Raw genomic sequence first — 14,109 nt, forward strand, 5'->3', positions numbered from 1 at the left:
TGGTTTCCATAGTCAGCAAATCACTCCTCCGCTTCTATCCTTCCTTGAAGTATATCCGCTTCTGAGCTCTTTCCACGTGTAAACTCTGATGAGTCTTGACTATGTAAACTCTGATCAGACTTTATTAAACTCTGATCAGCTTCCAGCTTAAACTCTGATCACTCCTGTTCTAAAACAAACTTTAAGAACATTAGTAATCATCAATTATATCTAACAATCTCCCCCAACTTGTGCATAAATATGTTATGTGCAAGTTAACAGATAATTGATGATGTCAAAACAAATAAGTCAAATGCAACAGAGTTTAGCTACATAACAGAAAACTTTTAAAACTTACAGATACTTTTACTCCTTAGCTTCATAGACACCATTGGCTGTCTTTAAGTATTCTCTGAGGAGTTCCCTTTCAACTTCTGCAAGTGCTGCAGTCATCTGTCTTTTGACTTCTCTTAATTCTGGATCTGAAACTCCAGTTTGATAGATGGCAGCTCTAAGATCATAAATCTTATTCCTTTTCATGTCCTTGTCCAGCCTAATGTAGTAACCTTTGTCAGACTCTTCATTGAAACTAAGAGCTCTGATCCCAGCTACTGTCTCCAATTGTGCTGAATTTTTCTTCATCTCAACTAGCTGTCCTTGGTAATTGAAGTACTTTGGAACAAAAGGTCCAGCATTCTTGTTTCCAGTTATACCCATCTTTCTCTTGATTTGATCCTTGATCAGATTTGAGATGTGCTGACATGATTTGTTCTTCACTTGAAATATGTACTGAACATATCTCAATTCCTCCCAGTGTTTAGCATAGAGATCAGCTTCAATAACTCTAAACACTGTTCCATCAGACATAAAGTAGATAAGAATGTTATCACCTCTGTCATTCTTTACCAGTTGGACTGAATCAAGTTTGTCCATTCTTTCTTGTAATGCTCCAGTCTTGGGTGCACAGAGAGATGAGGGGTCTGTTGACATTGATCTTATACTCTGATCAAATTTTTTCATATTTAGATCCTAATCCTCCTTTATCTCTTCCTGCTTTTCGATGAGAGATTGGTTGAATTGAGCCCTTGTCGAAATTTATCTCAGTCATCAGACTTGGCTTTGCAAATCCTGGCAATGGGGTTGTTGTTGGTTTAAACACAACTTGAGCCTTGTCAGAGGTTGTGTCTTTCTTTGCTTCCTCATTAACTTGAGCTGTGTCAGAGGTTAATTTTTCTTCTTGTGATTCTGCAATATGAGCTTTGTCAGAGATTGCAGCTTCTGATTTCTTTCCTTTTACAACTTGATCTTTGTCAGAGGTTGTAGGCTTCTTCTGAATCCAGCCTTTCTCAAGGCTATCATCTACTATGCTTTTGCCTTTGCTTGTATATTCATCTTCAGAGTATACCTTTTTGATTGGTAAACTCTGATCAGCAATAGTAGTTTCCTTGATCATTATTCCTTTTTCCTTTGGTCTGGCAGTTGATTTTGCAGGTTTCTGGATTTTGCCTGAGGTTATAGCTTGCTCATATTCTTTCTTTAGCTCTGCTTCCTCTGCAGCAATCAACTCCAAATCCAATTTAGCTTCTGGATTTTCTTGTTCAAATATCAGTCTAGCATATTCTTCATCAGTCATTGGTTTATCTGATCCAGCCACTGGTCTTCGCTTTGATCCAGATGTGACATTGTGTGTTGGAGCTGGAGCAGACTTTGAGCTTTGCTTAGACTGTTTTGCACTGTCAGAGTTTGAAACTCTTCCACCAATTGCAGCTTGAAATCTCTTGTTCTTTGTGAAGTCATCCACATCATCATCATCATCATCATCATTTTTCTTTCGTTTCAGAGTTTGAGAAGTAGACTTGCATTTGACTTGTGCTACTCTCTCCCCCTTTTTGACATCATCCTCATCAGGAATCAGTACTGAGGTTATCAGAGAAAGTGAAGATTGGATGGCTTCAAGCTGTTTGGTCATTGTGGATTGGGTAGCCTCAACTGAAGTCATCCTTTGCTCCAGAGTTTGTTGAGCAGACACCAGCTTTTTCATATCTTCCTTCAGAGGTAGTAAGTTTCTTTTCTTGTCCATGTTTTGAGTTTCAGCCAAATTTGCTACCTCAGTTCTAAGACTATTTACAGACTTGGATGTCTGAGCATGAGCAGTATGAAATGTCTTCAGATATAGAACTGTGGCTTTGAGGCTTGACATGACATCAGAGTTTGTAATTTTATTCTCTGCCATGGATAGAAATTCTTCAGCCTTTACTGGCTCCAGAGAATGCTGGTGACTCAGCCAGAGTTTATCCCATACTTCATTAGGTGGATCAACCTGAAGATCCCTGGGAAGAGGCTCAGAGTTTGTCTTCAGAGTCTGCAGTCTGGCATTGTATTGACTGGTAGACTCCCACTTCTGTTGTTGAAGAGACATGGGGACTTCATCCTCATTTTCATCATCTTCATTTTCATCATCCTCATCATCATCAGATGCAGGATCAACATGATCTTCAACAGGATCTGGAACAACATTCTCTTGATTTGCAGATTTTGATTTGCTGGGCTCTTCACCAGTCTGAGCAAGTGACTGCAATGCTTCCAATACTACCTTGTCAGAGTCTGCAATTACAGCATCTGACTTGTAATTTTCTGGAGCTGTATCATGAATTATGGCACCCTCAGGAAATTTCAATGGAGATTGAAGAATTGGAGTGGAGGGTCCATGATCAGAGATTGGAGTGTGAGGATCAGACAATGTTGTCCCAGCTTCAGTTGTAACTGGTTCCTTGCAGATTATTTCCTCATCTACTTCAGATGAAGTAGAAGATGCTGTAGCAGTAGAGAGTGGAACAGCTTGAAGAGGATGCACCATCAGAGCTTGAGAAGAATCAGGAAGTGTAGTAGATGGTGCTTGCTCTTCCTCAAGAGTGAAATCAGTGATCTCAGTAATGGGTACCTTTGCCTTCTTAGGCTTGTTTGCCCTTGCTTTAAATCTAACTTTTCTTGACTGAGGGCTAGCCTGAGGAGGTTCAGAGTTTGTTGCATGAGAGGGTTCCAGATCATCATAGACATAAGCTGCAACAAGTCTCCTTCTTTTCTGCTTTGGTGGAGAAGCAACTTCAGTGTTTAAAGTCTTAGAGACTGTATCAGAGTTTATAGTAGGAACTGTATCAGAGTTTGTTGGCACATCAGACTTTGTCTTCAGAACTTGTGTAGCAACAGAGGTTCTGGTCTTCACAGTGGAAGGGGCTGCATCAGACTTTGTAGCCCTTGTTGACTTGGATGCAGAAGATCTGCTTGCTGTGAGAGGTCTGGAAGGTTGAGGTTGTTGTTGTTGGACTGGGGGCAAATCCATCCTAGCTCTAACTGGAGCTGGAATTAGGAGAGGCCTCTGGATTGGATACTTCTCATCTTTTGAGATGAGGTCCTTGAACACCCTTTTATGAAGCCTAAAGGGCTTGATCTCATCATCAACAGCAAAATCCACCTCACCAACAGTGGCATTAAACAGTAATTGACAAAATCTTGAGAAATATATGATTTGTCTATTTTCATGCATTCTTTCACCAATATTTCTAAGAACTAATCTACCAAAATCAAAATTAGTAGAGTAGATCAGAGAATACCCAATTTGTAGCATATCCATGGGTATAGCATCCCAGTTGGTGCTTTTCTTCTGGAAAGCCCTCGTGATACAGTCAAAGAAGAAGCTCCATTCCCTTCTTAGTCCTGGACGCTTTAATTGTTCCAATTTATCAACCGATTCACTGTAGCCCAGAGCATTCATCATGCCCCTGAGATTGGTATCTCCATTTGTGATGTAAGCTGCATTCTCTGGCATGTTGAATGCTTGACGAACTGTGGCTGGAGTAACAGCATACTCCTCCCCTTCATATTCGAACACAATAGATGGTGATCCATCTGCACCACCATTATCATATTGCCCTGTCCTCCAAAAAGTGATGATTTGGCTTCCAGAGAGTCTGGCAGGAGTGGTAAGAGCAGTAGCCAGGGCACTCTGTGCCAGGAATTGCTGGATTGGATGATAATCCCTTGGAGCATCTGCTGTGTTAAGAATGGCAGCGTGGTTGTTGGGAACAAATTCCACACCTGCATGAGTAAACGCTGAAGTCGCCATTAGAACAGAGTTTGTAAAGGAAGAAAGGTGTTTGAGAAAGTGTGTAAGAGAAGATTTGAGTTGCAGAGAGAAAAGCTTAAGAGTTTGTTGAGAGAGTGTGTGTAAAGATGAAGTGTATAAGTGAATAACAAGCAATAAAATCTGATTTGATAAACTCTTCAGATTTTGTTTAGCTTTACACGCTTGGACTTTTGTTCAGCTGTACACCTGTCAGATTTTAACTAGTAGATGAGTGTTAGTGGCATGGAGAAAAGAAAATAGTAATCATGAGCGCAGTAAAACTTGTGCAGTTATAAATGCTGATTACACGTTCTCCTATTAAAAAGTTTTACATGTAAGCCCACTAACAATACAGCCGTTTGGAACACTCTCTTCACATTCTCTGAATATTTAAACTCCTGAGATGTACAAGATTTAAAAAAAATCAAGATCAAATCCCTCGAATTTTAAACTCTGAGATTTAAAACAAAGAAAATAAATTTCTAAGTACCTCAGAAGAAGACATAATGTTTAGAAAATTCATCAAAAATCAGATTTTGTCATAAAATCCATAGCTCAATAATGTGCTTGTGAAATAATGTGTGTGATTTAACATATTAAATCAGAGACTAAAGAATTTCATAATTTCCTAAGAATAAGGAAGACAAATATAATCTGTTCAAACTCTCAAGACATAGAGAAGTGACATACTCTGATGAGGAATTATGCAATTAAATACCCCCTATATATATATATATATATATATATATATATATATATATATATATATATATATATATATATATATATAAGGACGCTTCTCAGTGCAAATGAGGCACGACCTATAAATATAATATTGCATCAGTATTTCTCCAGTAATCAGAGATTGTGACTGGTCACCATAGATTATAAAATCTTAGCAATTACTTAATACCAGCAAATGTTTGGGTCTTCCCAGTCACTGTCATATAGACATCTAAGATCTCAAAGGAGTACCATGCTTATCATCTGGGGTGTATTGGCTTAGATATAAAGTCATCAGAGTTTATAACCACTGTGCATCTCTAATTTAATGAGAGAAAATTCAAATTAATCAGTCTCACTTATAATTAAGATATGTGAAGTAAAAGAGTCTCAATGATAGTAACATGCTTCTTGTGTAATACAGTTGCACAAAATTGAGATCAAGATTGAAGAACTTAACTGATATTCATGATTACTAATTCAGATCATGCTTCATAGTATCTTCACAGGTTATTTGTCTCAAAGAAATAAAATGAGATCATTTATCAAGATTCAGAGTTTACAAACATCAGAGAATATCGTCAGAGAATGACAATCAGAGTATAACAAACAGAGTATATCATCAGAGAATGTCATCAGAGTTTAACAATCAGAGTATATCATGGCAAATTTGTGAGCAATACATATAGTAATTTGACAATTTAAACTTGAAAGATCTGACCATTATGTTTACTCAGTTCCTGATATCATTCCTAGCTCATTCACCAGCCTAGTAAAGGTTGCTTCACATAGTGGTTTGGTGAATATGTCTGCTAGCTGCTGTTCAGTGGGAACAAAGTGAAGTTCAATGGTTCCTTCCAGCACATGCTCCCTTATAAAATGATATCTTATACTGATGTGCTTTGTCAGAGAATGTTGAACTGGGTTTCCTATCATAGCAATAGCACTTTGGTTATCACAATAAATAGGAATTTTAGAAAAGAATAACCCATAGTCCAACAATTGATTCTTCATCCAAAGAATTTGAGCACAGCAGCTGCCTGCAGCTATATACTCTGACTCTGCTGTTGATGTTGATATTGACTTTTGCTTCTTGCTGTACCAAGAAACAAGTCTTCCACCCAGAAATTGACAACTCCCACTTGTGCTTTTCCTGTCAATTTTGCAACCTGCAAAATCGGCATCAGAGTATCCAATTAGACTAAAATCTGATTCTCTAGGATACCATAATCCCAATGATGTGGTTCCCTTGAGATATCTGAATATCCTCTTTACTGCAATCAGATGAGGCTCTCTTGGATCTGCCTGAAATCTTGCACATAGACATGTGGCATACATTATGTCTGGTCTACTTGCAGTCAGATAAAGCAAAGATCCAATCATTCCTCTATAGTTTGTGATATCCACTGATGCACCGGTATCTTTGTCTAGCTTGGTTGCTGTTGCCATAGGAGTAGTTGTAGCTGAACTGTCTTGCATACCAAATTTCTTCAAGAGATTTCTGGTATACTTGGCTTGATTGATAAAAATCCCATCTTCAGTCTGTTTAACTTGTAAACCCAGAAAATAACTGAGTTCCCCCATCATGCTCATTTGGTACCTAGACTGCATGAGCTTGGCAAATCTTTGACAGAGTTTAGCATTAGTGGAACCAAAAATGATATCATCAACATAGATTTGAACTAAAAGCAGATCATTACCATGATTCAAATAAAACAAGGTTTTGTCTATGGTACCTCTAGTGAATCCACTTTCAATAAGAAATTGAGCTAGAGTTTCATACCATGCCCTTGGAGCCTGCTTTAGTCCATAGAGAGCTTTGTCCAATCTGTAGACATAGTCTGGATGCTTTGGATCCACAAATCCTGGAGGTTGTTCAACATATACCTCTTCATCCAGTTTCCCATTAAGAAAAGCACTCTTGACATCCATCTGGAATACCTTGAATTTCTTGTGAGCAGCATAGGCCAGAAAGATTCTAATTGCCTCCAATCTTGCAACTGGAGCAAATGTCTCATCATAATCAATACCTTCCTGTTGTGAATACCCTTTTGCCACAAGTCTTGCTTTATTCCTTGTAATGACACCTTCACTATCAGTTTTGTTTCTGAAAACCCATTTTGTACCAACTATGGATCTATCTTTAGGTCTTGGTACTAGGGTCCAGACTTTATTTCTCTCAAACTCATTTAGCTCTTCTTGCATTGCTTGAATCCAGTCAGCATCTTGAAGAGCTTCCTCCACCTTTTTAGGTTCTGTTTGTGACAGAAAGCAATGATGTAAACACTCATTTGCTGTAGCTGTCCTTGTTTGCACACCTGCTTCTGGATTTCCAATTATCAAATCAGGTGTATGAGATTTTGTCCACTTCCTAGCATGTGGAAGTTGGCTACTTTCATCATTGGATCCTCCCCCTTGATCCATGATTTCTTGATTCTGTTGATCTTTCTCTGTAGCTCCCCCTGAATTTGTGCTATCAGAGTTTGAATCAGTATTCTCTGATAAGGTTGAGTCAGCATTCTCTGATGAGTTTGAGTCTTGGGTAGAGTCTGAAACATTCTGATGCTCCCCCTCAACATATGTTTCATCATCATGAACTTGTAAATTTTCACCAGAGTTTGCTGTATTTTGCTCACAGTCAGAGTTTGACTGTTCATCAGAGTTTGTCGAATCAGAGAATATTTCCTCATTTTCAAAATGCAGTTCTTCATGATCATCCATATCTGCTAAGCCCATAATTCTCTTGTCATCAAATGACACATGTATGGATTCCATGATCACCTTGGTTCTTAGATTATAGACTCTGAAGGCCTTTGTTGTCAGAGGATAACCTACAAAAATGCCTTCATCAGCTTTTAAATCAAACTTGGTAAGCTGTTCTGGATGAGTCTTCAATACAAAGCATTTGCACCCAAATACATGAAAGTACTTCAGATTTGGCTTCTTTTTCTTCACCATCTCATATGGGGTCTTGCCATGCTTATTAATCAGTGTTGCATTTTGAGTGAAACAAGCTGTTTGAATAGCTTCTGCCCAGAAATAAGTAGGTAATTTAGCCTCATCAAGCATAGTTCTGGCAGCTTCTATTAGAGTCCTGTTTTTCCTTTCAACTACACCATTTTGCTGTGGTGTTCCAGGTGCAGAAAATTGTTGCACTACACCTCTTTCTTTGCAAAACTCTTCCATTGTTGAATTTCTGAACTCAGTTCCATTATCACTTCTAATGATCTTTACTTTGTCTTCAGATCCATGGTCCAGTTGCTTCACATGATCCATCAGATGCAAAGCTGTTTCATCTTTAGAGTGAAGAAAATATACCCAGGTGTATCTAGTATACTCATCAACAATGACAAGAGCATATTTCTTCCTTGCAATGGATAAAACATTAACTGGTCCAAATAGATCAACATGTAGAAGATGATATTGCTTCTTTATTGAGAATTCAGTCTTACTCTTGAAGGATGTCTTTCTCTGCTTGGCCTTTTGACATGAATCACATAGACCATCTGAAGTGAGTAGTGATTCAGGGAGTCCTCTCACAAGCTTTTTCTTTATAAGCTCATTTATGGAGTTGAAATTGAGATGTGAGAGCTTCTTATGCCACTTCCAACTTTCTTCTGCAGAGATTCTTGTAGATAAGCAAATTGTTTTTCCTTCAGAGTTTGTAGGCAAGTTGATTACATAAATATTTCCATGTCTGTGAGCAATCACTGCCACCTTGCCTGTTGACTTGCTTACTATCTCACTGTGTTCTTCATAGAAATCAACATGATATCCTCTGTCACAGATCTGACTGACAGAGAGTAAATTGTGTTTTAGCCCTTGAACAAGAGCTACATTTGAGATGATGACATTTCCAAGATTGATGTTGCCATATCCCAGAGTCCTTCCTATGTTGCCATCTCCATAAGAAACACTTGGGCCAGCTTTCTCCACAAACTCTGACAGCAGGGCCTTATTTCCAGTCATGTGTCCTGAACATCCACTGTCCAAGACTAGGATACTCTTCCTGTTGCCCTGCAATCACAAAGACCACTAATTGTTAGTTTTAAGGACCCAGACTTGCTTGGATCCCTTGGCCTTATTAAGTTGTTAGCTTTTGCAGCGGAATTATTATTATCAGAGTTTGAGCTAACAGACTTTGGAACAGAGTTTGTACTAGAAACAGATTTTGTACTTGCAGAGTTTTTATTAACCTTTTTCAAAGAAGGTTTCAATTGATAATAATCATAATACAAACTATGATATTCTTTGCAAGTATAAATAGAATGCCATAAACTACCACAATGAAAACATGGATCTTGTGGTTTATATCTAATACTACTTTTTCTAACTCCAGACTTTGTAGGTAAGGAGTTAATGTCCTTGTTCTTCCTGCAAAAATTAGCAAGATGATTAGTATTTCCACAGTTATGGCATCTCTTCCTAGGTGCATTTGGAATAGGCATGTAGTTATTACTCTTGTCTATTCCAACCTTACCATTTCTATTTTTCCTAGGCTCCTTGTCTTTGTTATCAGACTTTACCTCTTTAAGCTTATGCTTAAGATGTTTCTGAGTCATCAGTCCTATGTTAACCTGTTTGGGCTTATCAGATTTTAAATTGTTGTTAATCTCTGATTCTGGTCTACTCTGTTTAGACTTAGAGGATTCAACAACAAATTTAACAGGTTTAACCTTAGGTTTTTCAGTTTTAACAAACTCTGTTTTTGATGACTCAGCTTCTGAGTTATCAGTGTAACCTAGTCCCTTCTTCCAGTTTCCACTACCTAAGATATCCTGAGTAGTTTTGCCTGAATTAGTCCATGTCTTAATAATATCCCTTTCTTTAGCAAGTTCTGATTGAAGAGATGCATACCTCTTTAATAGTTCATCTTTGACAATGACAGCATCATCTCTCTCTTTCTGAACTTCTAACATCTGAACTAATTCTTTTTCTAGATAATCATTCCTTTTCTTTACACTTAGAGTTTCAGATTTTAATCTTTCATTCTCTAAAGTCTGATCTCTAAAGCTGATATGCAAAGTTTTAAGGAACAATCTTAACTCAGTTATATCTTCAGTATCAAAGGCAAGAGTAGAATGAGGTACCTTAGCTGTAGATTCAGAGTTGTTGTCAGTGTTTGCCATCAGAGCATAATTGACTTCTTCCCCTGAATCAGATGTATCTGTCCAGTTTCCTTTCTTGGTGATAAAGGCTTTTTCCTTTTCTTTCTTGGCTTTCTTGCATTCAGATGCAAAGTGACCCTTTTCACCACAGTTGAAACAGGTATACTTGTCAGCTTTTCCAGCTTTTCCTTCCTTGCCCTCATTCTTCCTGAAGTTCTTCTTGTCATAAACTCTGTCAGAGTTTCCGTCTTTCCTTGAGAAACTTTTGCCTTTGTTGAACTTTTTGTAAGCCAACTTCTTGAAGCTTTTCACCATCAATGCTGCTAACTGCATCATCTCATCATCATTGTCTTCAGAGTCTGAGGGAACAACAGAGTTTGAGTCATCAGAGTTTGATGACTCAATGTCAGACTTTGTGACATTAGCTTTTCCTTTGCTCTTAGCAGCTTCCTCTTGAACTTTTAGAGCAACAGACTTTGATTTGCTTCCATGACGTTTGCTCCTCTGCTCCATCTCAAGTTCATGAGTCTTCAGTCTTCCAAAAACATCATCAAGAGACATTTCTCCAAGATCAAGATTTTCTCTTATTGTAGTGACTTTCAAATCCCATTTTTCAGGAAGAGCCAGAAGGAGTTTGAGGTTTGAGTCTTCAAGATCATATTCCTTGTTCACCAGAGATAAGTCATTCAACAGTTTGACAAATCTGTCATACAGATCTGTCAAGGACTCACCAGATTTTGAGTCAAAGTGCTCATACTCCTGTGTAAGGATGGTTTTTCTGTTCTTCTTGATGACTTGAGTTCCCTGACATCTGGTTTCCAGAGCATCCCAGATTTGTTTAGCAGTTTTGCACCCAATCACCCTATTAGACATTGCATTATCAAGGGCACTGTGCAGAAGGTGTTTCACCTTTGAGTCTTTACCAATTGACAAGATGTCTTCAGGGGTATAATCTTTCTTGTCTTTTGGAACCATCTTCTGAGGTTCATCTCCAAGCCCAACAGAGAGCTTGGTGGGCATATGTGGTCCATCATAGATCCTGTCAAAGTATTCTGGATCGACAGAGTCTAGAAATATAATCATTCTCTCTTTCCAGACTGGATATTCAGATGCCTTAAGGACTGGAACTCTAAAGGACGAAGCTTGTGATTTTTCAGACATGATTGTGATTAAGATCTCACTGTAGTTATCTTAACAGACCTGGCTCTGATACCACTTGTTAGGTCCTATAAACTCACTATATAAGTTAATATAGTGAACACAATCAATAACACAGTATGACAATATAAGAGATTGAAAGCAGTAAACTCTTATTCACAAAGCTTAATCGGTTACAAAAACTCTCTCAGTGATTTATATATTATCACTAAGAGCTGCTAGGGTTCTATAAAATATACTCGATAACTCAACTCGTATAGAGTAACCCTAATCTGTGTCTATATATACACAGTTACAAAATCAATCTCTGATTTGATATCCTATAAATCAGCTATGTATTCTATCAATCAAAGATTGCTACTGTTTTCTGTTTGGTTTCCATAGTCAGCAAATCACTCCTCCGCTTCTATCCTTCCTTGAAGTATATCCGCTTCTGAGCTCTTTCCACGTGTAAACTCTGATGAGTCTTGACTATGTAAACTCTGATCAGACTTTATTAAACTCTGATCAGCTTCCAGCTTAAACTCTGATCACTCCTGTTCTAAAACAAACTTTAAGAACATTAGTAATCATCAATTATATCTAACATATAGCATTCTGTTAAACAAAACGTTAGTTACACAGTTAATTAACTTCAAAATAAATAGCACCTCCCTCCAAAAATAACCAACTCGACATTCCAAGTAGTCTAGGCATACATTTCAGCAGCAAACATGTTTCAAAATAATTCAACAAAACAAATTTCCAAAACAATTCAGGAACATAGAAAGTTAAACTTGATATTGTGATTGAGCCCCCGAAACATAGGAATCAGTTAATTTAGTTGAGATGTCTTAGTTTCTGCCTTGGCCCTTTGGCAGCATTGGATTGATCCCTGACTCTGGGATGCTTAACCAGTATTGGTTCACCTTCTGCAGCTCTCTTTTCTTTTTCAATGAGACCTTCTTTGCAAGTCCTTGCATTTTGGCCAAAACATCCACATTTTTTACATTTCACAGTTTTAGTTCTTTTGCCTTTTTGTTTTCTCCTTCTTCCCTTCTTCTGTTTCTAGAAGGTCTTCCTACTCCCTATTTATTGTAGGTGGAATGATTGAAGGCAAGTCGGGATATTCAGGCCACTGCTCCTTGTCAGGTATAGGGTAATGTCAAAGCTATAGAACTGTTTGTATGTCCTCACAGAATATCAAGTTGAAACTAAAGTGTGAGGGTTAATTTTAGCATGCATTATAGCTCTTATGACATGCCTATATGGTATACCTGAAATCTGCCAAGCACCACATGAGCAGACCTAATTATTCAATGATAAAGAAAAATGGAATGTTCCCTCATGATTTCATATTCTCAAGGCTTTGACATATAGGCCTTGTAGTTGATGGTATCCTTGCTAAAGACCTTATGTTCCTTCATTATCGTAGAACAGAGCTCATCATCTTTCCATCCTAACACATTTTGATATCTTGTTGAAATTCGAACCAAGCACACTCCTCTAATACCTTAAGCTAGACACAAATATAAATGTACTTTCTCCGTCTCTGTTTAGTTGTCACACTTGACTTTTGACTAGTTAAATTGACCAAAGTTTGAGTAAAAATTATTAATATTTTATTAATTGATAAAGTAAAAATATATGTCATCGAAAATAACTTTTGATCTACTTTAATATGTAATATTCAGTTTTTTAAAATAATATAAGAGTGACTTATAATCTTTGATAAAAAAAATTAGTCAATTTGACCAATAAAAATAAAAATGTGACAACAAAAAAAAGGACGGGGGAGTATAAAGAATGCAGTGAAGTATATAAGAATATCTTCTTACATAAGTAGTTGAATTTTACCTTCAAGTAGATCAGTATTGGCCTGCACCTATCTATTCCAAGAGTAGAGTTAAGATTTCTATAAAATTTGAGGTGTTGGAGTTGTTACACACATTTGGATCAAATCTGTGTTTACACCCAATTGTGCAAACTAGGCCATGACTCTATCACCTCCAACTTCCCTAAGCCTTTCTATAGCTTTTCTGAATGTAAACTATGAAGTGGCATTACAAGTCCTCCAAAAGAGAATGTACATCAAAGGGTCAAAAAATTGCTTCTTGTAGTTCCTGCTCATGTGCCTGCAACAATACCTTCTTTTTGCAGATGGCCATACATCCATTAAAGTAAGATCAATTCCCTGCATACAAAGTGTATAATTAACTTACAAATTAAATAACTGTTTAGTACCATCATATAAAGTGTACAATTAACTTGCAAAGTAATTAAGTGTTTAGTGAATGAAGTGTACCTTTTCTCTATCAGATATTATTGCCCGATCACCCCTACTTGAATCTTTAACCAAGCTATATAAGTTTCAAAAAAACCAACTCCAGTTTTCTTTGTCTTCAACACTCACAACTGCACAAGCCAATGAAAAAATCTCATTATTGGCATCAAGTGCAACTGCTGATAAGAGAATGCATCCATAAGTTTCCTTCAAATGTGTTCCATCAACACCTATAAGAGGCATGCAAACTGCTAGAAAGCCTTACCACATAGCACTAGATGAGATGAACATGTTGTTGAGTAATAGCTGCCTAGGAACACTCCCACTCTCCACATAAGAAAAATAAGCTTTTGAATCAGGGTTTGTCTGTATATGATTGATCATGTCATCCAAACAGTTTTTCAATGGCATAACTCTTCATGTTATACAGTCCGATTTAGCTATTACAGCTTCAATTGTTATAGTATGAACCTTGATCATCATCACGATTTTCTCCTCTCTTTTTTGCCCCATACCTCACATTAATTTCACACTTGTTGATTTGATATTTCCGCTTCAAGTCATTCATCTCTTTTAAAATACCTTGAATCACCTCTACTGCATGCCTTTCAAGTGGTGGCTCAATCCATTTCGTGTAAGCACAACCATTCCACCCATTTGGGTAGGGGAAAGCGCGGGGAAATCGGTGCGGTTTTAAGGTAAAATCGCAATAGCAAATCTTCAGTTTTTAAAATTGAAAACCGCAACCGAACCGC

Source organism: Daucus carota, chromosome 4 (genome assembly GCF_001625215.2).
Source record: "Daucus carota subsp. sativus chromosome 4, DH1 v3.0, whole genome shotgun sequence".
NCBI lineage: Eukaryota > Viridiplantae > Streptophyta > Magnoliopsida > Apiales > Apiaceae > Daucus > Daucus carota.